At 36.6% G+C, this 27,893-nt stretch overlaps 1 protein-coding gene across 1 annotated transcript in view; it reads right to left on the bottom strand.

The window, feature by feature from the left end:
- LOC135136827 (protein tiptop) overlaps positions 1 to 27,893 on the bottom strand; it is a 226,178-nt gene that overhangs the window by 197,582 nt on the left and 703 nt on the right. The window lies entirely within an intron of this gene.

Genomic DNA, 27,893 nt, shown 5'->3' with positions numbered 1-27,893 from the left:
CAAGCGACTTCAGAAACGGATTTTTCAGTCCTAGATTAGTCAAGAATCTGATTTTCAAATCGAGTGAAAACTTTAATTTTTTCGTCAAATTTTTATTTCATACCGGAATTTTCCAAAATTTGGTGATGTGATCCTAATTTGTTTATTCCGCCAAGTATTTTCCTGAAATTTGGCCCATTTGGTAAATAGAATCTCCTCAATACGAATCCAGGCTCAAAAATGATCTACGAAGTCTCCTATTTTTTTTTTTTCAATTTTTTCCGTTGCATCACCAATCGAAAAATGACACACCATTCGATTTACAAATTTTTGGTAATCGAACAAACCATTTTTCACGTAAAAATAGGACAGATATCTTCCAACTGATTGCAGAAATGGATTCAGCGAGGCCGAGTTAGTTTAAAGTTCGATTTTCAAGTCTATCGGAAAATTTTCATCTTTTGCCAAAATTTTCATTTAAACATGAATTTGGTCAAGTTGTCCTTATTTGCTTATTCCCGCAGGTAGTAGTCCGAAATTTGGTCCCTTTAGTTAATAGAACGATTTTGGCTCAAAAATGATCAATGAAATCTCCTGAATTTTTTTTCAATTTTTCCATGTTTGAAGCTGTTACGGAGCTATGAGACCATAAATTAAAAAAAAATCTCTGATAAGTGGAAAAATCGCTTTTCCGGTGGACATCGAAGAGATATTTTTCAAACGTCTTTAGAAATGGATTTTTCCGTTCTAAATTAGCTAAGAACCTGATTTTCAAATCGATTTGAACACTTTAATTCTTCTGCCAAATTTTTCTTTCGTACATGACACCGGACTTTTTCAAAATTCGGTCATGCTATCCAAATTTGCTTACTCCGGCAGGTATATTCCGGAAGTTTGGTCCCTTTAGTTAATAGAACTCCCGAAATACGAATCCGGGCTCAAAAATAATCGATGAAATCTCCTGATTTTTTTTTCAATTTTTCCATGGACCACCTATTCGAAAATGACACCATTTAATTTATAGGTTTCTCAAACAGAAATAAATGCCGATTTTGACCTGAAAATGAACTGCCGCGCCAAAAAATTTCAAGGAATCGAGCAACATAAAGTTTGAAGCGCTAGGTCTAGTCGTTCCGAAGTTATAGACCGTAAATTAAAAAAATCTCTGTAACTAAGTGGGAAATCCGATTTTCAGGTGGACGTAGAAGAGTAATCACACAAACTACTTCACAAACGGATTTTTCCGCTCTAGATTAGTCAAGAAACTGATTTTGAAATCGATTTGAAAATTTTAATTTTTTCGCCAAATTTTTATTTCATACCGGAATTTTCCAAAATTCGGTCATGTGATCCTAATTTGTTTATTCCGGCAGATATATTCTTAAACTTTGCTCTCTTTCGTAAATATAACCTCCTTAATACGAATCCGGGCTCAAAAATGATTTATGAAGTCTCCTAATTTTGTTTTCGATTTTTTTATTTGAACACCAATTCGAAAATGACACCATTTGATTTATAGGTTTCTCAAACCGAAACAAAAGCCGATTTTGACCTGAAAATCAACCGTCGCGACCAAAGAACTTCAAGGAATCGGACGACACAAAGCTTGAAGCGCTAGGTCTAGTCGTTCCGAAGTTATGAGGCCGTAAATTAAAAAAATTTCTGTAGTTAAGTGGGAAATCCGATTTTCAGGTGGACGAAGAAGAGATATCACACAAACTACTTCAGAAACGGATTTTTCAGTTGTAGATTAGTCAAGAATCTGATTTTTAAATCGATCTGAAAATTTTTTCGTCAAAATTTTCTTTGATCGGAATTTTCCAAAATTCGGTTATCTAATCCCAATTTATTTATTCCGCCAGGTTATTCCTGAAATTTGGTCCTTTGGTAAATAGAACCTCCTCAATACGAATCCGGGCTCAAAAATGGTCTGTCTACGAAGTCTCCTAATTTTTTTTTTTCAATTTTTTCCGTTGCATCATCAATCGAAAAATGACAGCATTCGATTTACAAATTTTTGGTAATTGAACAAACCATTTTTCAGGTAAAAATAGGACACATATTTTCCGACTAATTCCAGAAATCGTTTCAGCGGGGCCCAGTTAGTTCAAAAAACGATTTTCAAATCTATCTGAGAATTTTCATTCCTTTGCCAAATTTTTCATTCATACATGACACCGGAATTTTTTCAGAATTTGGTCACGTCCTCCTAATTTGCTTATTCCGGCAAGTATTGGCCCGAAATTTGGTCCCTTATTTGTAAATAGAACTTCCGGAATACGAATCCGGGCTCAAAAATGATCGATGAATTCTCCAGATTTTTTTTTTCAATTTTTCCATGGACCACATATTCGAAAATAACACCATTTAATTTATAAATTTGTCAAACCGAAATAAATCAACTATCGCGACCAAAAAACTTCAAGGAATTGAACGCCGTCAAGTTTGAAGTGCTAGGTCTAATCGCTTCGAAGTTACGAGATCATAAATTAAAAAAAATCTCTGTAGTTAAATGGAAAACCCGATTTTCAGGTAGACGTCGAAGAGATATCTTAGAAACGACTTCAGAAACAGATTTTCCCGTTCTATATTAGTCAAGAATCTGATTTTCAAATCGACCTGAAAAGTTTAATTTTTTCGCCAAATTTTTCTTTCATAACACGACACCAGAATTTTTCAAAATTCGGCCATGTGATCCTAATTTGTTTATTCCGGTAGATATATTCCTGAAATTTGGTCCTTTTGGAAAATAGAACCTCCTCAATACGCATCCTGGCTCAAAAATGATCTACGAAGTCTCCTAATTTTTTTCAAATTTTTCCGATGCACCACCAATCGAAAAATGACACCATTTGATTTCCAAATTTTTGGTAATTGAACAAACCACTTTTTAGGTAGCAATATGAGAGATATCTTCCGACTGATTTTAGAAATGGATTCAGCGGGGTCAAGTTGGTTCAAAACCTGATTTTCAAGTCTATCTAAGAATTTTCATTCCTCCGCCAAATTTTTCATACATACATGACACCGGAATTTTTTCAGAATTCGGTCACGTCGTCCTAATTTGCTTAATCCGGCAGGTATTTGCCGGAAATTTAGTCCCTTTATTAGTAAATAGAACTTCCGGAATACGAATCCGGGCTCAAAAATGATCTAAGAATTCTCCAGATTTTTTTTTTCAAATTTTACATGGACCACCTATTGGAAAATAACACCATTTAATTTATAGATTTCTCAAACCGAAATAAATGCCGATTTTTACCTGAAAATCAACTGTCGCTACCAAAAGACTTCAAGGAATCGAACGCCGTAAAGTTTGAAACGCTAGATTTAATCGTTCCGAAGATATATTAAAAAAATCTCTGTAGTTAAATGGGAAATCCGATTTTCAGGTGGACGTCAAAGAGATATCTCACAAGCGACTACAGAGACGGATTTTTCACTTCTAGATTAGTTAAGAGTCTGATTTTAAAATCGATCTGAAAACTTTAATTTTTTCGTCAAATTTTTATTTCATATCGGAATTTTCCAAAATTCGGTCATGTGATTCTAATTTGTTTATTCCGCCAGGTATATTTCTGAAATTTGGTCCCTTTGGTAAACAGGACCTCCTTAATACCCATCCGGGCTCAAAAATGATCAAAGAAGTCTCTTCACCCATCGAAAAATGACACCATTCGATTTACAAATTTTTGATAATAGCACAAACCACTTTTTAGGTAGCAATTGGAGAGATAGCTTCCAACTGATTTTAGAAATGGATTCAGGGGGGTCAAGTTAGTTCAAAACCTGATTTTCAAGTCTATCTGAGAATTTTCATTCCTCCCCCAAATTTTTCATTCATATATGACACCGGAATTTTTTCAGAATTCGGTAACGTCGCCCTAATTTGCTTATTCCGGCAGGTACTGGCCCGAAATTTGGTCCCTTTATTAGTAAATAGAACTTCCGGAGTACAAATCCGGGCTCAAAAATGATCGATGAATTCTCCAGATGTTTTTTTCAATTTTTCCATGGACCACCTATTCGCGACCTATGTCGCGACCAAAAAAACTTCAAGGAATCGAACAACGTAAAGTTTGAAGCGCTCGGTCTAGCTGTTCCGGAGGTATGAGACCATAAATTAAAAAAAAATCTCTGATAAGTGGAAAAATCGCTTTTCCGGTGGATATCCAAGAGATATTTTTCAAACGTCTTTAGACATTGATTTTTCCGTTCTAAATTAGCTAAGAACCTGATTTTCAAATCGATTTGAACACTTAAATTTTTTTGCCAAATTTTTATTTCGTACATGACACCGAACTTTTTCAAAATTCGGTCATGTTATCCAAATTTGCTTACTCCGGCAGGTATATTCCGGAAATTTGGTCCTTTTAGTTAATAGTACTCCCGAAATCCGAATCCGGGCTCAAAAATGATCGATGAAATCTCCTGATTTTTTTTTTCAATTTTTCCCTGGACGACCTATTCGAAAATGACACCATTTTCTTTATAGGTTTCTCAAACAGAAATACATGACAATTTTGACTTGAAAATCAACTATCGCGACCAAAAAAACTTCAAGGAATCGGACGACGTAAAGTTTGAAGTGTTAGGTCTAGCTGTTCCAGAGCTATGAGACCATAAATTACAAAAAAAAATCTCTGATAATTGGAAAAATCGCTTTTCCGGTGGACATCGAAAAGATATTTTCAAACGTCTTTAGAAATGGATTTTTCCGTTCTAGATTAGCAAAAAACCTGATTTTCAAATCGATTTGAACACTTTAATTTTTTTGCCAAATTTTTCTTTCGTACATGTCACCGGAGTTTTTCAAAATTCGGTCATGTTATCCAATTTTGCTTACTCCGGCAAGTATATTCTGGAAATTTGGTCCCTTTAGTTAATAGAACTCCCGAAATACGAATCCGGTCTCAAAAATGATCGATGAAATCTCCTGATTTTTTTTTCAATTTTTCCATGGACCACCTATTCGAAAATGACACCATTTAATTTATAGGTTTTTCAAACAGAAATAAATGCCGATTTTGACCTGAAAATCAACTGTCGCGACTAAAAAAACTTCAAGGAATCGAACGACGTAAAGTTTGAAGCCTTAGGTCTGGCTGTTCCGGAGCTATGAGACCACAAATTAAAAAAAAATCTCTGATAAGTGGAAAAATCGCTTTCCGGTGGACATCGAAGAGATATTTTTCAAACGTCTTTAGAAATGGATTTTTTCGTTCTAAATTAGCCAAGAACCTAATTTTCAAATCGATTTGACCACTTTAATTTTTTTGCCAAATTTTTCTTTCGTACATGACACCGGACTTTTTCAAAATTCGGTCATGTTATCCAAATTTGCTTACTCCGGCAGGTATATTCCGGAAATTTGGTCCCTTTAGTTAATAGAACTCCCGAAATACGAATCCGGGCTCAAAAATGATCGATGAAATATCTCCTGATTTTTTTTTTTCAATTTTTCCATGGACCACCTATTCGAAAATGACACCATTTAATTTATAGGTTTCTCAAACAGAAATAAATGTCGATTTTGACCTGAAAATCAACTGTCGCGACTAAAAAAACTTCAAGGAATCGAACGACGTAAAGTTTGAAGCCTTAGGTCTGGCTGTTCCGGAGCTATGAGACCACAAATTAAAAAAATCTCTGATAAGTGGAAAAATCGCTTTCCGGTGGACATCGAAGAGATATTTTCAAACGTCTTTAGAAATGGATTTTTCCGTTCTAGATTAGCAAAGAACCTGATTTTCAAATCGATTCGAACACTTTAATGTTTTTGCCAAATTTTTCTTTCGTAGATGACACCGGACTTTTTCAAAATTCCCTCATGTTATCCAAATTTGCTTACTCCGGCAGGTATATTCCGGAAATTTGGTCTCTTTAGTTAATAGAAGTCCCGAAATACGAATCCGGGCTCAAAAATGATCGATGAAATCTCCTGATTTTTTTTTTCAATTTTTCCATGGACCACCTATTCGAAAATGACACCAATTAATTTATAGGTTTCTCAAACAGAAATAAATGCAGATTTTTACCTGAAAATCAACTGTCGCGATTAAAAAAACTTCAAGGAATCGAACGACGTCAAAGCCCGATTTTCAAGTCGATCTGAAAATTTTCATTTTTTCGTCAAATTTTTCCTTGACGGACACCGAAAATTTCTCTAAATCCGGTCAGGTCATGCTCATTTAGTTATTACAGCCGATATTGGTCTGAAATTTGGTTCCTTTAGTAAGTAGAACCTCCGGAATACGAATCCGGGCTGAAAAACGATCGACGAAATCTCCTAATTTTTTTTCAACTTTTTTGGTTGCATCACCTATTGAAAAATCACAGCATTCGATTTATAACTTTCTCAAAATGAAATAAATGCCGATTTTGGTCTGAAAATCAACTTTCACGGCCAAAATAATTCAAGGAATCGAATGGCGTCACATTTGAAACACTAGAGTTTTGGACCCAGAGCCCCGTAAATTATAAACAAAAATTTGGTGATTGATCAAACCGCTTTTCAGTTAGAAATAAGGGAGATACCTTGCAAATCTGAAAACTTACATGTTTTTGCAAAATTTTTCCGTCGAACTTGAACATCACAAAATTTTCAGAATTCAGTCATGTCATCCTAATGTGCTTATTCCGGCAGATGTCGTTCTCAAATTTCGTCTCCTTCCTAAATCGGGCCCCTGGAACTGGCATACGGGCTCAAAAATGGTTAAGGGCCGCTCCAGTTTTTTTTTTTTTTTTAATTTTTCATTTTGTAATATGTAACACGGTTGGATTTATAGCGTTCTCAAACCGAAAGTAATACCGATTTTGGTCTAAAAATCACATGGTACGACCACAAAGAAAAAAATAAGAAATCTAAAATTTTCTACTGAGATATTAAGGTGACGTCACGAATTTTTTGAAGGGGTTGTGCAGCCAAACTCGCCAAGACCGACAAACAGACTTAAACGGGAAACCCGATCTTCGTAATCCACATATAAGTGGTCAAATTATTAATAACTTGAGACGCTTCGGTCGCGTTTTAACGGTTTTAAGTTATTTGCCTGGTGCGCTTCGTCTGCGGACTGTACACTTCATAATTCAGTAGATGACACGAAGATAGGGAGGAAAGGGAGCGTTTGTGCAGGACATGCAAACGTCACACCATCACTCACTTGCTTTGACAGACAGACCAGTACGCTCGTAAATCAGACGCACCTGAGACATACTACAAGGTCCAACTGTCTCGATAATAGAGACATATGCCGCATAATTGCGGCCTAATCACCATACGGAGCTCGTTCTGAATTGTGCAGATTCTGAAACTAGATTAAGTTCTACATGCAAGGGGTGTTTACCAATTGCAAATCTAGGATAAGGTCTTTGGTCCGAAGAAATAATAGCAAGCTGTCTTCGCACGAAAGCAACAACATTTAGATGTGTTTTGTTACGAATTACGTATATGAGAGCTGCAGGGGTCCGGTTCGGGCCGTTGCCGTTCGCGGTTTTCGTTGGTGATTTTCGGATTAAGAAATTCGTCGGTAGTTGCGAAAAATTCCGACGATGCTCCGGCCCGGTCGGATTGCCGAGTCGATGGAGGAACTCCCCCGCGTCTAATGAAGCGTCCTCGCCCGCCCCCCGCGCCGCCGTCATCTACCCGTGGCAAATATACTGCATATTGAGGTATTAACATTTATCGAGTCCCGGCCCATCAAGCCTGCTTTCGCGCCGTTTCTTCGACACGTAGTCCATTCCCGGCCAGCTATAGGGATAAATTGGGGCGGCCCTCCGTCGGCATGCACAGGCTGCCCTTAATTAGGGCGATTGTCTCCGATGCTCGGCGCAGATTAAAAATGCGTCGGAAGGATGATTTAAGGACGTGTTTGGGTCCTTTCACAATACGTCGGCTACTAAACGTAATTTATGTGATGTGAAACCGGCAACATTTTAAGCAGTTTATAGACGTACCAGGCTGGGTATCTGCATGCTGGGTCCGGATGATGAATCAACCGAGCCACCAATAATTTAAGCGCTATAATGTGGCACGTTTGAAAGGGATGACTTCTTGTAAACCAGTCGGAGCAAGACAACGAGCGTCACCGCTTTTAAAACACTTCTTCATCCGAAATTTATAAACTTCCTACGCGGTCAAGAACTTCAAGAACTTATCGACGGGGCTCTCGGGGAGTCGTAAACATCGCGGCCTTATTGCGAGCAGATAGCGGCGTGACAGCGCCGCCAACACCCCTTCATAACCAGTCGTAAAGGTGATATTAAACGGAATATTCGCGGCTTTTTGTTTTTTCGAGGTCTGGGTCGCACCTTTTATGGGCTCTCGGAGTAGTTTTGCCTGGAACGAGCAAAATTTCGCGGACGACCAAAAGCGCCTCTGTTTAAATTCACGCCAGTAAATATTTTTACACGAAAGCGGCGCAATTAATCAGCACCTTATAAATAAAAAGAATGCGTAATTCAAATCGGCTGCAACAGTCCGATTCAATAACAAACACATTCGCAGAAGCGACGTTCCAGATGCGTGTTAAGATTAATTGTCGACAAAGGAAGTCGCGTCTCGAAAAATTACACAAAGAAAAACTTGCGCCGGTTAGAATAGCGAGAATAGCTGACGATTTCCCGATAATTTGTCAAGCACTTGTAGGCTTCCTTATGTCGGCCATAAAAACCTAGTACAACGGCTTAGTAGGCCTTCTGCGGTGTGTGCGGCGACCCTATTGATATGGAGATGCGTCTTATAGCCTCATAATGCGCCTGAATGGGTACAGCACGAGCTCCCGGTTTCGGCGAGTAGATCAACAAAACCAGGGACGGGGCTTTCAAAAGCGAAAAAAACACAGACGCTCCCCACAACGCTTCATTTAACAACTCCGCGCTAACGCACGTTAGCCGGTGATTCCGACGCTCATCGAATGCCGATCTGCAAACACCAATTAGCAGAAGAGGGGTTTGCTGGCGATGGAATTGTTTCATTCGGATATAGGACGATCACGACCAAAAAGAGAATTTTACTTACATCAGCGAACCGATAAAAACGTTACAATATTCCGACTGGTTCAAACCACGTCCCTTTACAAGTTTCAAAACCCAAACTAGAGCTTTTTGTGACGATGTTAAAACAGTCCTGAAAAAGCTCACGTAAGCAACATTGTCACATCCGATGCGTCGACATTTCTTAATTCGTTAATAAGCTTGATTTTTTATTACATGTTCTAAAAGTACAAGAAATTAGTGCTTCATAATTACCAATGGTATTATGTATGGGCGCAGAAGACGGGAATTTTCCATTCTTCACTAAATTTTTCCTTGGCTGGTTCAACATGTTCCACCAGTCCCTGATTACGGAATTACGAGATTCTTTTAAATTTCTTCAAAAGCAATACAATGGGTCTCCGAGATTCTTTCAAACTACTTCAAAAACGAAACACAGAGGCTGCCCGAGATTCTTTTAAATTACTTCAAAAACAAGACCCACAGGGGGTCTCCAAGATTCTTACGAATTACCTTAGGGAGGGATAACGGAACTTTGAAATTCTTTCAAACTACATACTTCAAAAATCAGAGACGTCGCCGACATTCTTTCAAATTACCTTAAAAACAAAACAAAGGATTCCCGAGATTCTATCAAACTACTTCCAAATAAAACACAAGGGATCCCCGAGATTCTTTCAAACTACTTCATAAACAAAACATAAAGGGTCCATTTTTTTAAATTACTTTAAAAATAAGACCCACAAGGGTCCCGGAAACTCTTATGAATTACTTTGGAGATTTTGAAATTCTTTCAAACTACACAAGGGCTCCCGAGACTTTCAAATTACTTAAAAAAAATGATAGCAGAACTTTCTTCGTCCCTGAAGTACAGCCCAATAAATCTCGCTTCTTCGAAAAATTAAAAAATTGATTCTGCGAACTTTTTATTTATAACTTCTATACAGGGTGAGTCAGCTAAAAGGGGACACTTCGAATATTTTTTTTTATTTATTAGCCAAAAGTAATGATACTTAGTACATTTGCAAATGGAGAATAATAGCCCGAGTGCATATGTAAATTCACTACTTTAAAAGAAACAAAGAAAAGAAGTATTTTACAGAATTACCATTTAACTTTTTTTGATTTTTCAAATTTTTCTTTTCTTTCAAAAAAACGTAAAAATTTTCTGTTTCTTAAAAAAAATATTTTCTGACTAAAGTTCGCTAGTGCAAGCTGACTTAAAATTCGGTAAAATGTTGGACGGGATTTTTGAGAAAAACATAACAAATCAAACAATTTCATGAATATGAAAAATTGATAAGAGTATTTTTTTGTCAATTTTATAGCAAAATTAAAATTCAGATAAATTAAAAAAAAAAAAACAAAAAAATTGAGATGATTCTTTTCATTATTATTTTGGACTGAATTACTGAAAAAAGTATAATAAATGAAATAATTTGAGCTGATGACAGTAATTTTATTCTCAATTTTATACCAAAATAAAAATTCAGAAAAATTTCAATAACAAATTTTTGACGATTTTTTTGAATATTCGCTCGATTGAACTTATTCGTCTTTATTTATAAACTAAATTTCAACAACATAGGTTCATAAATAGACGTTATTTGAGGTGTCCCCTTTCACCCTATACCGGGTGTCTGGAAAATGGAAAACTGGTGAGTCCGGGAAAAATAGTAAAAAATCAGTTTTATCTTAGCAAACACTAGCCCCACCCACTCGCCCTCCCTTTTCTTCGAGGACATCTCATTTGCCAAAATCAGTCTTATCTAAGCAGGTAGTAGCCCCGCCCACCCACCCTCTCTTTTTTCTCAGAGGATAAGTCATCTGCCAAAATCGGTTTTATTTTACCAGTAACTAGCCCCGCCCACCCACCCTCTCTTTTCTTAGAGGCTATGTCATTTGCCAAAATCGGTAGTACCTGCTAAAATAAGACCCATTTCAGCAAATGACATACCCTCTAAGAAAAAATAGGGCGGGTGGACGGGGCTAGTACCTGATAAGAAAAGTAAATATGTAAATTCACTACTTTAAAAAAAGCAAAGGAAAGAAGTATTTTACAGAAATACCATTTAACTTTTCTTGATTTTTCAGATTTTTCTTTTCTTTCAAAAAAACGTAAACATTTTCTTTGTTAGGTTCACTATTTAATATTCGTAAATTATTGCAATTTTTCTTGAAAAAAATAATTTTCTGACTAAAGTTCTCTAGTGCAAGCTGACTTGAAATTCAATAAAATGTAGGACGAGATTTTTGAGAAAAACATAATAAATGAAACAATTTCATATTATGAAAAATAGATAAGAGTATTTTTTTGTCAATTTTATAGCAAAATAAAAATTCAGATAAATTCAGATTCTTTTCATTATTATTTTGGACTGAATTACTGAAAAAAGTATAATAAATGAAATAATTTCGTGAGTCTGAAAAACTGATGACAGTAATTTTATTCTCAATTTTATACCAAAATAAAAATTCAGAAAAATCAATAACAAATTTTTGACAATTTTTTTGAATATTTTCAATTATTTTGCTCGATCGAACTTATTCTTCTTTATTTATAAACTAAATTTCGACAATATAGATTCATAAATAGAGGTTATTTGAGGTGTCCCCTTTCACCCTATACCGGGTGTCCGGAAAATGGAAAATTGGTGAGTCTGGGAAAAATAGTAAAAAATCAGTTTTATCTTAGCAAATACTAGCCCCATCCACCCGCCCTCCCTTTTCTTCGAGGACATCTCATTTGCCAAAATCAGTCTTATCGTAGCAGGTAGTACCCCGCCCACCCACCCTCTCTTTTTTCTTAGAGAATAAGTCATCTGCCAAAATCGGTCTTATTTTAGTAACTAACCCCGCTCACCCACCCTCTCTTTTTTCTTAGAGGATAAGTCATCTGCCAAAATCGGTCTTATTTTAGTAACTAGCCCCGCCCACCCACCCTCTCTTTTCTTGGAGGCTAAGTCATCTGCCAAAATCGGTAGTACCTGCTAAAATAAGACCTATTTTAGCAAATGACATACCCTCTAAGAAAAGAAAGGGCGGGTGGGTGGGGCTAGTACTTGATAAGATAAGGCTGATTTTGGCAAATGAAATACCCTCGAAGAAAAGAGAGGGCGGGTGGGTGGGGCTAGTACTTGATATGATAAGACTGATTTTGGCAAATGAGATACCCTCTAAGAAAAGAGAGGGCGGGTGGGCGGGGCTAGTACCTGATAAGTAAAGAGTGATTTTGGCAAATGAGACACCCTCGAAGAAAAGATAGGGCGGGTAGGCGGGGCTAGTACTTGATAAAATAAGGCTGATTTTGGCAAATGAGATAACCTCGAAGAAAAGAGAGGGCGGGTGGGCGGGGCTAGTACCTGATAAGAAAAAGTGCATACGTAAATTCACTACTTTAAAAAAAGCAAAGGAAAGAAGTGTTTTACAGAAATACCATTTAACTTTTCTTGATTTTTCAGATTTTTCTTTTCTTTCAAAAAAACGTAAAAATTTTCTTTGTTAGGTTCACTATTTAATATTCGTAATTTATTGCAATTTTTCTTGAAAAAAATAATTTTCTGACTAAAGTTCCCTAGTGCAAGCTGACTTCAAATTCATAAAATGTAGGACGAGATTTTTGAGAAAAACATAATAAATGAAACAATTTCATGATTATGAAAAATAGATAAGAGTATTTTTTTGTCAATTTTATAGCAAAATAAAAATTCAGATAAATTAAAAAAAAAACAAAAAGATTGAGACGATTCTTTTCATTATTATTTTCGACTGAATTACAGAAAAAACTATAATAAATGAAATAATTTCGTGAGTCTGACAAACTGATAACAGTAATTTTATATTCAATTTTATACCAAAATAAAAATTCAGAGAAATTGCAGTAACAAATTTTTGACGATTTTTTTGATTATTTTACTTTCCATCAATTATTTCGCTCGATTGAACTTATTCGTCTTTATTTATAAACTAAATTTCGACAACATAGGTTCCTGAATAGAGGTTATTCGAGGCGTCCCCTTTCACCCTATACCGGCTGTCTGGAAAATGGAAAACTGGTGAGTCCGGGAAAAATTGTAAAAACTCAGTTTTATCTTAGCAAATGCTAGCCCCACCCACCCGCCCTCCCTTTTTTCTTAGAGGATAAGTCATCTGCCAAAATCGGTCTTATTTTACCAGTTACTAGCCCCGCCCACCCACCCCCTCTTTTCTTAGAGGCTATGTCATTTGCCAAAATCGCTAGTACTTGCTAAAATAAAACCCATGTTAGCAAATGGCACATCCTCTAAGAAAAGAGAGGGCGGGTGGGCGGGGCTAGTATTTGCTAAGATAAAACTGATTTTGGCAAATGAGATATCGTCAAAGAAAAGAGAGGGCGGGTGGGTGGGGCTAGTATTTGATAAGATAAGACTGATTTTGGCAGATGAGATACCCTCGAAGAAAAGAGAGGGCGGGTGGGCGGGGCTAGTATTTGATAAGATAAGACTGATTTTGGCAGATGAGATACCCTCGAAGAAAAGAGAGGGCGAGTGGGTGGGGCTAGTAATTGCTATGATGAAACTGATTTTGGCAAATGATATACCCTCGAAGCAAAGAGAGGGTGGGTGGGTGGGGCTAGTAACTACTACGACTGATTTTGGCAAATGACGTATCCTCTAAAAAATTGAATTAAATTATTATAAGAAAAGACACTAGAGGCTCCAAACAGGAATACCTAGAACCTCAAGATTGTTTGAAATTTTTGAAAAAAAAGCGGGGTCCCAAAATTAACACAAACTTAGCAGATACTAGCCCCACCCACCCACCCTCTCTTTTCTTAGAAGGTATGTCATTTACCAAAATCTTAGCAGATACTAGCCCCGCCCACCCACCCTCTCTTTTCTTATAGGGCTCATTGCTAAAATCAGATTTATCTACAACTAACTTCTACAAAAAAATATCAAAATTTGGAAGCATTACGAGCTTACTTATGTGCACAAGGCGGGAATTTTGAACATCTTCTCTAGTGTTTAATTGGTTATGCTTCAATGGTTTCTTTTGTTGGTTTTGTTTTTGTTTATAATTTATAAATGTCTTATTAATTTTTTTTGGTTTATTTATTAATGAAAAATAAACCTTCTTTTATTAATAATAATGGACAACGATTAATGACTACTGGTTATTATATTTTTATAAAATTACATAATCTACATCATAAAGATTTTTTTAATTTTTTGGGACCCTCGAAACCCCCTTACATAACATACTGAAGAGTTAATCCGCTATTTTCCATACACCCGGTATATTAAAACAAATGTAATAGATAAGTAATATTCTTGTAAAGATTGTTTTTCTAGAGTCATTAATGTATTAGATTTAATCACACATATCCCTCCCCTGTGTGTTCGAGCGCATTATGTCACGAAAACACACTTGTCTATATTTGGTCTGGTGTGACCATGATAGGAAACGGATTAACAATTGATTAAAAAATATGAATGCATTGATTTTAAAAGCAGAGATTGTTTCAATATTAGTGAGTTTTCTCACTTGAGAAATGTTTTGACCAACATTGTTTCAGCAAGGAGAACTATGTCAATTCCAACACGTGCAGTGTAATACTAATGGCAAAACACTAAGGGGTACCGTTCTTGAGATTTGATCAATAAAAAAAGAATATATAAAAAACAAAAAAAATCTGAAGACGAATTCATAAACAACAAGTACACGATGATGTTATTTCATAAAATTTAAATCCTACTTATCATGAAAAACTTTGGTTGGCGTTTTATCATCTACATGATATTTCTAACATACGCACAAAATTCGGAGACGAACAGACAGACAGACGAAAACTTTTTCAGAAGACCTACTTTTTCATGTTCTAGTAGCTACGAAACGAAAAGCATGAACGTTGACAAGAAGAATAAAATAACCAATGATATGTATGATGGACAGGAGAACAACGAACCTAGGGTTCCACTGGTTTGCAAACACGTTCCTTGACCCTTTGGGAAATTCAATTGGGCTTTAATATCGGCTGTTCACGCGATTTTCACATGGTCAAAATATTAAAAAAAAATTCAAAATACTGTATGGGTCAGGAACAACTATATAATTTTGGAATTCTTTCTATAATTATAAAGATAGTCCAAAAATTCGCCAAAAAAGCAAAAAAAATTCACATTTTTACTTTCTATAAAAATTCACCATTATTTACAAGCGCCAACTGTCAATACTAATAAAAACCGATGGTTCTTGACGTGGCCATTTCACTGTGACACAACGCCATCGCCCCCACTAATTAACAACATTATAAATAAATCGGACTGCTGTCTTGACCTAACAAATTAAAATCGTAAAACTGTTCACTGCATGTAAAATCAGTTAACTTTTTACAGCGACGACTAGTAGCTAAATGGTGTAGGATATGCTTAATTAAGCATATCAAGAAAAAACTTGTTTACTATGCAGTAGCAATAGAGCTTCTCATTTGACTAATGCCAAGAGCTACTACTCCGTTACTCTTGCTCTGACGAGTTTCGACGACGAAAAATCAGTTTTTCTCACGTGTGCTCAATAACTTTTCGAACTAATTTGCGTACCACTCGAAGAATAAAGAAGCAACTGAAATGAGTGTTTTTACCTTGGAAACTGTAGCTGCCAAACAAACAAAAATACAGTAATTACAGATGAAGTCGTCGATCTTCACGATCTAAATTTTGAGCATTTACGTGTCAACGACGGCAAAAGTTCTTTCGATGTCGTCAAACAGTGAAGTGTTAACAACATCAATCAACATCAGCATAATTAAAAGAGAAAAAGCAAGTTTCAACTTTGTCTATGTCAGGCACGTTAGAATTGGCAAAGGATCGGTTCATACTTTTATGATGACATGTGGAATAAATAATAAAGATTAAAGTGGAAGATTAATGCCGGTGTCGTTCCGAAACAGTTAAAAAATTTCCCAGTTAATGATCCACGAGAGAATAATTTTATTATGTATTGCGTATTATATTTCATCTTTTATTAGTTATCCGGGAAAGTTGTAGTCTTCTTCATCTGTGGCTATTGTGCAACGTGATTAGCTAAGAAAGCTGATTACAAAAGTAATTCCTGACGCATTTGCATCCAGCTACGAATTCACGAGGACCCAATAAATTCACTCTTCTTTCAAATGTCAAGTAGAAATCGTCACGTTGCTCAATTTGTTTCTGGAACCACATCCTGTCACCCACGAAAGTACGGAAGTTTTTACGACCTTCCAATTCTTCCACACTTGAATAAATTGATAACCGTACATATCAACGGAATCCATCGATTAAACCGATTCCAAGCAGGAAACCCGCAAGAAATTAATTGATTCTCAAATATGTGTCACTCACACAGTAATTAAGATCCATCCATCATGTCACTCCTTTTCATGTAAATGATGATTTCCTACCGTAAAAGACTCTTGGGAACTGCAATGGCGGAACATGCCACGATCACCGCTGATAACTTATATTCCGCGTGCATTTTTGCATCCGAACTGGTTTGAAACGGCCGAGCCAACGTGCTGAAACAAGACAGAACCAAGCACCGACTCCTCTTCTTTGTTACTACATGTGATCCTTCACTCACCTAACTGCCAATTAACCCGGCCTGTCGCCAAAAGCGACCGTACAGACAAAATGATTAGTTTGGTGGTACCTCGATCGATCTAAGGTACCACATCTGGCGCAAACGAGGAAAACGGCCAATTAAATAAACATTGACGCGAACGCCGACCCACGCACCCACGACTACCAAAAACGGCCACGAAGACGCGGTCACACCAAGTGGGCAGCGGATTACCGTCAAAATCCATGATCATCCAAACCATTTTCAAACAACGCCGTTGGTTTTAGCTCGAAAGTGGCCGCTGCAGTGTATCGAACTCTAGACGGCGACTCCCCCCACGGTTTTGGGAGTTTTGTTTGTCCTGTACAACCTGGCAATTCGGCCCCATTAAGCCCAATCAAGGTAGCATTTACTCAAGCAATAAAAAGCGATCCGTATCCTTAAATTACACGTCGAACTAATCAACATTCGCCTTGCAGCCAGCCAGTCGACCAGACCGGACACCCTCGGAAATGCGCTGGGTGAAACCCTCACGAGCGACATAAAATTACGGCTACGAGTTTTATATCGGGCTATCGGCCAATTTGCCAAATCACATGTTTCGTCGAAATTAAAAAATTCAAGACAACATCAGACGGGGTTCGCTCGATGCTGTACCCTGTCATTTAAGAGATGATCAGTACGGGCGATGTGCTATTATTGAGTAATAAAATCGTTTTATGATGGCGCGGACACTTACGAGAAGGACGGGGATAAAGGCGGCGGGAAAGCTTCGAAAGTAAAAGCTTGAATCGATACAAGTGCACACTGGCGAATTTCGACCGGCTGAAGGGTGCACCGGAGAAATGCACCATATTTTTAAATTAACATATTTAAATTGGGGCCACCTTTCAGTTAAAAACAACGGCGTTTACGAGACCCAAATCCCGAAATTCTCGATCTCGGAATTTAACCGTAGATATTTCAGAAAATTAAGTCATGAATGTTGATTATAAAACCGTTTCACCGGAAATTTATTAATAACTGCAAGATCTGATACACTAAAGCCAGAAGACAAGACAACTACATTAATCGCTACTTTGCATTACAGAAAATGTAAGGCTTAATTTTAATTTATTCAAACAACCATAATAACACTGGTTGATTCTGTAAACACCTTCCAAATATTTAAGCGGAACGTTTAGGAAAATCATTTTAGGTTAGAGTGACAGCGAGCTCGTTGTAACGGGTATTTGGCGATTTCTAATCAAGCAATCTGTTTCATTAAAGTCATTTGATTAATAAATGGGCATTTAGAGCGTCAATGTTTGATTTGGACGATCCTTGTTTCAGATAATAGTAGCAGTTGTAGTCGTGGGACTATCTACTAACTATTGAAAAAAGCAAATGCCTACAGTTCTGGTTCTTAAATAGCGAACATTATGCTATTAATAATTTACAACCTTATTCATAGAACCTTAATTCCCACAGGCAAACTACCTAAGCACGTCATAAATATGCATATTTACTCCAGTGTGATAACACTCCTAAAGTCTTTATTGCTGTAGTACTCAATACACAAAGAGATCCATTATAAGCCATTTGGACAATTTCACAATTTCAAAACCGGCACTATAACAATTCTATTATTTTAATATTCTTAATAGAGAGCGGCGCCGGAAAAACTTGCATCGGCGCAGTTAACATACGCCAGAAAAAAACTGCAGGTGCAGAATTTCGTTTGGGGCCGGCGGCGGCGTTTGTTGCGATATCCAGACCTAGTCAAGTGTAGTTCGCCGGGTCGCGGGAGCGGCGTCGTCCGCCGTCCCCGACGTCGCCCCGTAAGTATCCCACTTCTGAGCTGTCCGTCTCCCGTCAGCGTCAGTGCCTCCGATCGATCAGTCTGTGGCTCAAAGCAATGCACGCTCAGGTCAAAAGACGTCTGCCCGGGCAGCGACAACACCCTGCTTGCCACGCCGCCCCCTCGCCGTCCCCATTCCCCCGGTTCTGGACTTGACGGACGGACAGCACGTCACACGACATTTCAATCTCCGACGTCCGCCGCCGCCGCCTCCGGCGAGATTGGACATCTTTGATGTTTTAATTAGTTTTCGTCTTCGGGCTCGGGGTGTTTGTGGCACTGCCGGCCAGATTGACAAGACGACATTGGCCGATTTGTTGCCAAACACCGATTCGATGGTTCTGTTGAATATCTATTAGCTGGTGAGTGATGCGAGCTTCCATTCCGATTGGAATTTGTCGGGGATGGAATTATTCAGAGGGAGAACGGCCGGAATTGGGACGGGAGGTGGTGGCGGCGAGGCGCGAGTGTTAAAAGGCTTAAGGAGGGTATTCGCGAAATGGTTATTTCTATACTGTTGATCGTTTTCTTACTTATCCAAGGAAAACTAAACTAAACAACTATTCGGGATTCGGGGGTGGAAGGAAATTGGTGTGAGGAGGAACATGGACGAGATTAAAGAACATCAAAAGATGAAGGGATCAAAAATATTCCAGAAAAAATAGAAACTAGAAGGTGGAAGATTACAAATAGCAATTTCGTTAGAGGCCAGGAGCAGATCATCAATCATGACAATAATACAAAAAAGAAACATAAGAAGAAATGGGCTAAAAAAAATATAGAACAAGCAACAAAAAAATTAGAAGAAACATGTAAGAAGAGTTATGAGACAAAGTATACAAAAACAAAAATTTAGATCATTAGTAAATATAACGAAAAATGAAGGTCCCAAAGCGGGCCCTGCGGAACTCCTGATAAAAAATGACAATTTAGGCCCTCTGTTTAAATATATTCTTGAATTTTGGTCCGCATTCCACAAAAGCAGTAACATTAAATTTTTTTGTAATTATCGACGTTTCGCTAGGTCTTCCTCAACGTCTTCAGATCGAAAAATTAATAACATTATTATACGAAGCTACGTAAGTGAATATTTCTTATCGCTTACACTCATACAAATATTTAAATAAATGCAAGAATACATTTAGATAGAAATTCGAATTAGTTGAAACGAGAAAGATATCTTTGGAAAAATATGATAAGTCAGATCAATCGGTCAAAAGCTTTGGAGTCCATTCCCACACGTCAACCTGTTTCTGTTTATCGAGTAATTGATTCATGCAAATGTTGTGCAACAGTAACTTGATTTGTCACAGGAGATTTTCCAGCCACAAACCCATGTTATCAGAAAGAATTATTGCGAGCAACATCATCATAAATTCTGCTATATAAAATAAATCAAAATAAATTAGAAAAATAATTTATTATAGAATTATATAGTTTACAGCTCGTTTCTCAAAATTATACTCAGTGAAAGCTTGTTACAATTTTTTAGTTCACTACATCATTTAAGGCGAAAATAAAAAATTAGCCTCTATTGATTTTGAAACTAATACACATATATGAAGAAAAAAGTGTGGTGAAAACGAACAGAGAACAATCCGGTCAAGTCTGGGCAATCGGGAGTAGGACAAGGTGGCCCCTGAAATCCGATACTTTTTTCCACATCGATCATCGACTCGACGAAATATCAATTAGAGAATAAGACGAAGATGCGGCAAGACAGACGGGGAGATAACACTAGAATTTGAAAATAAAAAAATTATCTAAGACAGAACTTCCCTCGCCTATGAAGTACAATTCTTGGAAAAATTACAAAATTAAATTTTCCCAGACTGGGGAAAGATAAACCTGAATAACTGAAGCAAAATCCTACATATTATTTTTCTAAGTCGTTCTTAAATTTAAAATTTCCTAAAAATTATTCCACTGATCAAAAAACAAGCCATCGGAAGAACGGAGCTTTCGGGATGCATCTCCCGTAAGCCCAGACGGAAAATTGCTCGGATAAGCTCCGAAAGGACTTAATGCCGGGTTTACAACAAGAAAGATTTTGATGTGTCTCCTTTTACGATCCACATGTCGCATCAAATAATTTTTTGTACCGAAATAAACATCCATAAACAGGGTTTTCTCGACGCGCGCTGAAAAATCCCTTGAAAGCCGCCACGAAAATTAGGATAATCGTGGAAATAGTTGCACTTACGGGAAAATCGACTACTCGCTATTAACAAGCCAATAAAACATTCAAATATTTCCAGTCGCGTCACGTTGAGAGTCAGACTTCAAGCAAGAGCCAGGATTGATTTTTCGCGAACAAACAAGAGTACTTAGATCTCGAAGGGGTGAAGCTGGTTGGAGATAGGTGTACGAGTGTTTGTATTTTTTAATAATCGACAGTTAACGAGTCCAGGTATCTAACACTGGTAATTAATAAACCAAATGCATTTAATGAAATTAAACATTAAATGGGATAATAGAAGCCGTGCCATTATTTCATTAGGAGAGTAATGTTAATATAATTGTAGCCATTATTGCACGCTACTGGTCTACATTATAATTTGCTATAGTATGAAAATAGTAGGTTCGTGAAAATTTCTGATTCAATCAATGTAAGAAGATGTGGATGGTTTTTCTACCATTGTTTGTGTTACTTTTTGACCCCGGCGCTTGGTCTCCACACTGTTAATTGACTTTTCTGGGCGAATAGGCGCTGAGTCATCGCAACCCATGGCCTATCACCAACGCATTTAGCCCAAGGGTATAATTAGTAGTCCAAAAAAAGTACGTATGTAATTTGTTTCATAAATAACAACTGTGCATAATATTAGGCTACCGCTGGTGCATCTTAGCCTATATTTATAGCAGGGTCATTCTAACAATGGGTGAAAATAACGTCAGCAGTCTGGGTCTTGATAGTAGGTTGCATGCAGTTGTTAGAAAATGTCACGCGACTACGACTGATGACCATTGTCATGCTGACACCTGATAAATTAGCTCTATCATACACATACTGGCAGTGAGGTGGTTCTGTATGAAACGCAAAACCCGGCAACAACGCGCCAGAAAAGGACGCAATAGGGTGCAGCAAGGTGTATTCAATATGAAACAATCGAGAGTAAAAAATGACAGATGATTGATTGTCCGGTCGGTTAGCGACGGAAGCACCGGTGGCACGTCAAATATTAAAAATACACCCTCTGCGTGAATAAAAGCCCCAATAATTAATAAACATTTCGATCGAGTACATAGTGGCGAATTTTTTCCGACGATTAGTTTATTGTCGTTAAGTTCGGGCACACGCACGAAGCCCCAGTAAACACATCACGATGCATGACAGTGTGTGCGTTCCGGGAGAGAAAGGAGGGAGATAATTGAGTTCTCCAACAATTCCAGCAGTTGTTTTGATACAATACGTCTGCCGAGGTTTTTCAGCGCTGTTTTCAGCGTGCCGAAGGCAGGCCAGGACCGCGTGCTCCGGGTCGATATCAGCCCGGAGCGTGTGCGTGAGACATGGTTGTACTCTATGTACCCCATTCATCCTCCAAACACCCATTCATACTAACTTCACGGATGATGTCTATTTGTGCTCCGCCGATAGGTATTTGGAAATTTTCTACGGCGTCTAGACTTGCTCGGTAAATTTACACACCCTCTAATAAAGTCTACTTTACAGCACCTACGATAAAGTTTGTGTGATTTTCACATAGGTTGCGGAGACCGTGAGAAAACCCATGCTTCATACGTGATGGATTTGTGATACCTCTGACAAAACCACGTTCTCAACTTACAGACGTTATCATAACGTTTGTTTATTACCTGAACAGGCAACCCGCACCGAATACACGGAAAATTGGAAATTTCAGAAAGCGGGCTTCTGTCTAGCTTAATTACGAGCCGAATGCTAGTCAGAACTACGACTACTACGAAATAATTTCATAGTTTGTATTTTAGTACCGCTGAAGTTTGAAAAAAAATCCTTAAAACCCCTATCAAAATATCGTATTTATTACCGACTACTAAAGATTGAAGAAAATTTTTGTGTTGGCAATTCTGAATTATTGTTCACAGTTGTCAGTTTTGAGATAAGCGCGCCTAACAAACGTGCTGATAATTTAAAATGATGGCGGCTACCGACTTGGTGTCATAAATGTCAATTTGACAATCAGGTATGCCACCATAAAATTTTAAATATGTTGCCAACCTGACAATAAAAACCACAAACATTAATAGTCACTCATCTAAGAGTTGCGTGTTATCTAACTAATCTAACTTTATCCCAACTGATTTTTATTTCAACGAGGCGGCAAAAGCTTTAAGCTTTAATTTACGAAATACAAATAATGAAAAGTTCAAATAACTTTTTTTTTAGTCTCCTTAAAGTCAATTTGTTAATTTTGAAAAATTTTGAAATAAGCTTTAAAGTTTTCAAATGAAGTGTCATTTTTGCTTCGGGCAATTTGCTACATTTGCTACTTTCATGTTTTCTTATGACCCCTAAAGTACGAAAAAAGTGCTCTCACGTTTTACGTCTGTCGTTTGTGTCGATTTTTATTAGACAAATAATCTCCGAAACTACTGGACATTTTGTATGTAAATTAGGAATGTCGATGGTAAAACGCTGACCAAATTAACATTTTCTAAGTTTTATGAAATAATATATTCCCGTATTTGTGGTTTATGAATCCACTCTGTTTTTATTTATTATTGTTATTATACTTGTTTATTGTTTTTTAGCTGGCTCAAAATTATTTGGCCTGTTTTGTTCCATTGTAGCTTAAATAATTAAATAGTCCTCTCCTCTATTTTGAGGAAACAAAATCAATTAAATTTCATTTTCTTTTAACCCAGATGTTTATTGTCGGAACGTGCTATGATCGAATTTAGAATCACTCGAAGTTAATTTTGTTTAATGTATAGAGATTATCACAAATTAATTGTCGCAAAGTGAAAATGTATTATTTTTCAAAGAACAGGAATTTATTGTATTGTACTTCAACGGCTAGGGAAATTCTGTAACTTCTACAGTTGAATGGGTAAATATGGAACTGGAAAAAATGGGTAAATGGGTCAATTTGAAAGCAGTTGACTCTATCTCAAAATAATTTTTTATTGGACACATTTCTTTAAAATGGTATATAAATTTTTTTCAGTGCAATATAATTGAAAATGAAAGCCACATATTGTTGTTAAAATTTTTAAAAAAATGTACCATTTTATATTTTTCAATTTACCATCGAAACTAAATTTACTGAACCTATTTCCATCCCAACTATAATTTTTTCAGCGTACTACATAGCCAAATGTAAATCTAACGAAATTTGTTATGTACACATCAAACATGTTTATTTTTCTTGACTCAAAAAAGAAATCGTAGACATCTACTTCAACATTTTTACTTATTATTTACACGGGTGAATTAAAAGAAAATAATGGTAACACGTTTTAAAAAGTTTTGAAAATATAAAAAACAATATATTTGCTTTAATCTTTTGTGACAATTATGTTAATCATGTTTTCAAATATTATATAAAATAAAAAAATAGTTGTTTGTGTTTATCAAAAATCACAATTTTGAACACAATAACCAAAAATTATAACACAATAAACTGTTGTGATATAAATTATAAATCACAATGTTTTTTGAGTTCTAATACAGTTTTGTTGGAATTGGACAAAAATTAATGTCCTACTTCACTTGGAATGAATGGCTATTCCCTGAAGATGAAACCTAGAAGATGAGAACAGTTTTAATTGAATCAACGTTTTTAGAAAGCTAAATAAAAAGAAATAACTCATAATAAAGTAGTTTTTACGCATTCTTGCGTATCTAATTATCTTGATAAAAACAACACAAAGAAAAAAATGTCAATGAAACGTACTTTATTATGGACATATAACTCTCTGTCGCCTCTACACCTAATTCGTCTTCTTTTTCAAAATTCTGGCTCGAATGTGATCATTTCGCGTTATCGATAATAACGATCATAACATTCTTATTAAATTACCACGTTTTGCCAGGTTATATTGCATATGCTAATATCGAAAGACAGCACTTTACAAGCCGTTAAATAGCATCGAACTTTACTTCCGGTGTGTACAAGGGTTTAGCTACCCACATGTTTTCATTTTAATGGTAGCCATAAAATGTTTCAACCCATATTACTTTCGCAGTTGTTGTTGATACTCTTTTGCCCCTCGAAGCCGCATTAATAGTGGCATCCCGTTTTTTACCATTAAAAGGAGGCATGAAATATACGTTTCAAAATGAATTTTTCATCGCCATCAACATTTTGAAATAATAGAGAAACGTAAAAGTTGACCTGTTGACCGAAAAAGGGACCAACTTTGTTAAATTAGTCATCTGCTTTCACCAATAGACAATTGATTTTGCACGTTGTGTAACAAGCGAAAATTCAAGCCAGTGCAGCCGACTTAAATTTAATACATCGTAAATGTGGGGGTTTCGATATTACAGTAACATTAAACTGTCGTGGCATTTCGACATAGATAAGGTAAAAGTTGTTATCAAGTGTCTGTTATACACTTGCAGTTGCCACTTATAATTTATACAAGTTTTTATACACATTTTAGCACTTCGTTAAAATAGTAAAACCGTGAAAATTAATAAAAAAAAATGTATAGAGTGCAAAAATTAATTTATATTTTATAAAAGCTCGGAGTGATGGCCGTTAATGAAAAATTGGCTGTCCATCAAAAATTTATTTCAGTTAGTTATTCGTGCAACTACTGCAGCGTAATTGGAAGGATAATTACATTTAAATTAAAAACTAAAACTTCTGAAGTTAATCACACTTAATGTACAGAAAAATTATTTAACCGAATCAGATTTATGCATGATCGTTAATATTATTACATTAAAACGAAGCTTATAACACAACTTCCCGCCAAGTATAAAGCGCAAGCTTTCGATAATCGGATTACTTACGCTAACCTACTTAAAATTACGTTGAACCAACCCATAAATCGCACTTACGGCAGTCCAGAAAAAACCAACTTTTCAAAATACGTTGTCAAAATTCGACCAAAACTAGCTCCATTTTTACATACGGAACATAACAAAGAGATGTTCGCTCACCTGTATCTAATACCCTACATAACTCTCAAACCAGAGGCGTACTCGTGACAAGCAAGACCATCACACGATTTTTATGCGTCCGGTAATCGCAATCTTGCCAAAAATCTCCTCTTGCTTCGAAAAGCGTGCATGAATTAAAGTTTCTTGCACTTTGAACGATAATTAACATCTCACAGATTCTTAAATAAATTCCGCTTGTAACGTCTTACGAAACTTATAAAAATGGATATTAAGTGACTATAAAATAGACTGTCAAAAAAGCCATAAATTCGCGCTGATTTAAACAATATTTCGGAGGTTCTCGCTTTAAATATCCTCAAACAAATTTGATTAAATCAGATGTATGCTAAGAAGTCTCAAAGTGCCGTAAATTATGCTTAATTTTATTAAATTCGTGGCGCGGTTCCCCGCCGACAAATATTGCGTTTTTCATGCTTCGCACAATTACCTGGAGACGGACGATTCCGTTTTGGCATACTTTTTTCGCGACTTGATTGTGTCAATGGAACCCTCGTGTTTAATGTCCATTCAGCATGCCAAAAATCGTTTCTCGAAAATCAAACCGGGATTTTATTTTAGCGGAACACGTGAAAAACATTTTATAAATACTACAATGGAACGGCGAGTTTGCGAAATTCTGGTCTAGATGAAGACGACTGAACCGTTTTATCACAGTGTTTTTCGCTTTCGGTTTGGCTATTTTGAGAAAGCCACGTTTTGATTTCCGAAGCGACAGGAATCTCGAAGGTCGATATTTTAATATAAATGTCTCCGTGTGGCCACAAATGGGAAAGGAAATGAATGGGTTAGTAATGTTAATCGTGCGATTTCAGCTATATTGAAAAAATCGTTGGTTGTAATAAAATGTGGAGTGGCGACACGCCGACAGATTATGTCGGTTATTATGAAGAAATAAAATTAGTTTTAATGGAAAGTCGACGTATTAAAAAATATCTATTATTGATGCCTAACCTGAAATAAGGCAATAATATAAATAACAAAGCTTGCTTGCATGGCAATATAAACTGTGGAAAATATCGTGAGTCACAGTTGAGAAATCGATATGAGCAAATACTCTTAATACAATTTTAATAAATTTCACGATTAAATGAAGACATAAAATGGATTTTGTAATAAACATGAATAAAGTGCTACACATGCTGAAACGTCCACGGTGTGGGCGAACAATTTACAGGATGATAATTGTTCCGAGTAAGATTTGATTCGATCTGTTAGGAAATATGTCGAAATGGCACGTAATATTTCCTGTCAGAACGAAGTTTCCAAGTGGGCATGTTTATAAAAATACACGTGGAGTTTTGGTCGTGTTGTTTAGGAAATGCTTTTGATTTATTGTCATTTTTATAGTGCCAACGCTGGGACGTCTCTATTTTTATAATCATTTTCCAGTGTTTTATTAATAATACCGAAAACATAATGGCAGCACAACAACTGTTTGACGAAATTTATTGTATTTGGATTCATCGTCTTGTTTTATCGAGGCAAGACAAACGTTAGACACTAAATCAACGGCTATTTCTAGAAATGGCTGACTTAAGAATAATTTATTTATTTTTCAAGGACGACGATCGTATCACATCACATTAACTTAATTGGATCAGGCTTTCGTCGGGCCAATGCCCTACCCCATTTTCAATTTTTAATCATAAATATTCGCATTTTACAGCCGACACGCCAAGACACTAAATTTTCATTTGCTACGATTCGAGATTTATTTCGTGCCAATAACAATAAAATATTGTTTTATCCCACAATGATTGGCTCTCGCCAAAATAGGCACTTCACCCCGCTCTTCTCCAACAAATTAAAATAATTCCTCATCGACTTCATGCGTTCACTTCCCACTAGAACAGAACTCCGTGGATTTATGACTGCAATTTTAATCGACTAGTTGATGGCCATTTTTCTCCATCTACAAGGTCTTCACCGACCCATCAACGTTTTCAGCAAAACTCTCGACCATCGCGACCATAAATCACAAACGCTTCAATTAAAAACGCCATAAAATTAAATTTCCTTGAGGCGCGACTTTGAAAACTGCAAATTCCCATTAATTGCTACAACGTAAAATACGATAAGAAAATATTTTAAGTGCATCGGCATTCTTTCCGATTTAATTGGAAGCGAGTTATTGAAAATGGACTAGAAATTAATAAGGAACTGCGTTGCGTCACGGCATTACGGAATTTTGACACTTGCAACTTAATTTATTCCTACCACGTGAACGGTGGGCGGTGCACGTTGAACCAACAATGGTGGAGTCAGTGGATGAAAACTCGCTCTACCTTGGTTCATTTCAGGTGTCCGAGCCACCACGATTCCGAAAAGTGTGCCGTTTTTAACGTAGGGGACACGGGGGCAAATTGAACCACTCAAAGTTCGGAA

The sequence above is a fragment of the Zophobas morio genome, unplaced genomic scaffold, assembly GCF_036711695.1.
Source record: "Zophobas morio isolate AGI-343-1 ecotype UQ-CSIRO unplaced genomic scaffold, CSIRO_AGI_Zmor_V1 ptg000004l, whole genome shotgun sequence".
In the NCBI taxonomy this organism is placed as follows: Eukaryota; Metazoa; Arthropoda; class Insecta; order Coleoptera; family Tenebrionidae; genus Zophobas; species Zophobas morio.
The sequence above is the reverse complement of the archived record's forward strand: the minus strand, read 5'-3'. Positions and strand labels throughout refer to the sequence as shown.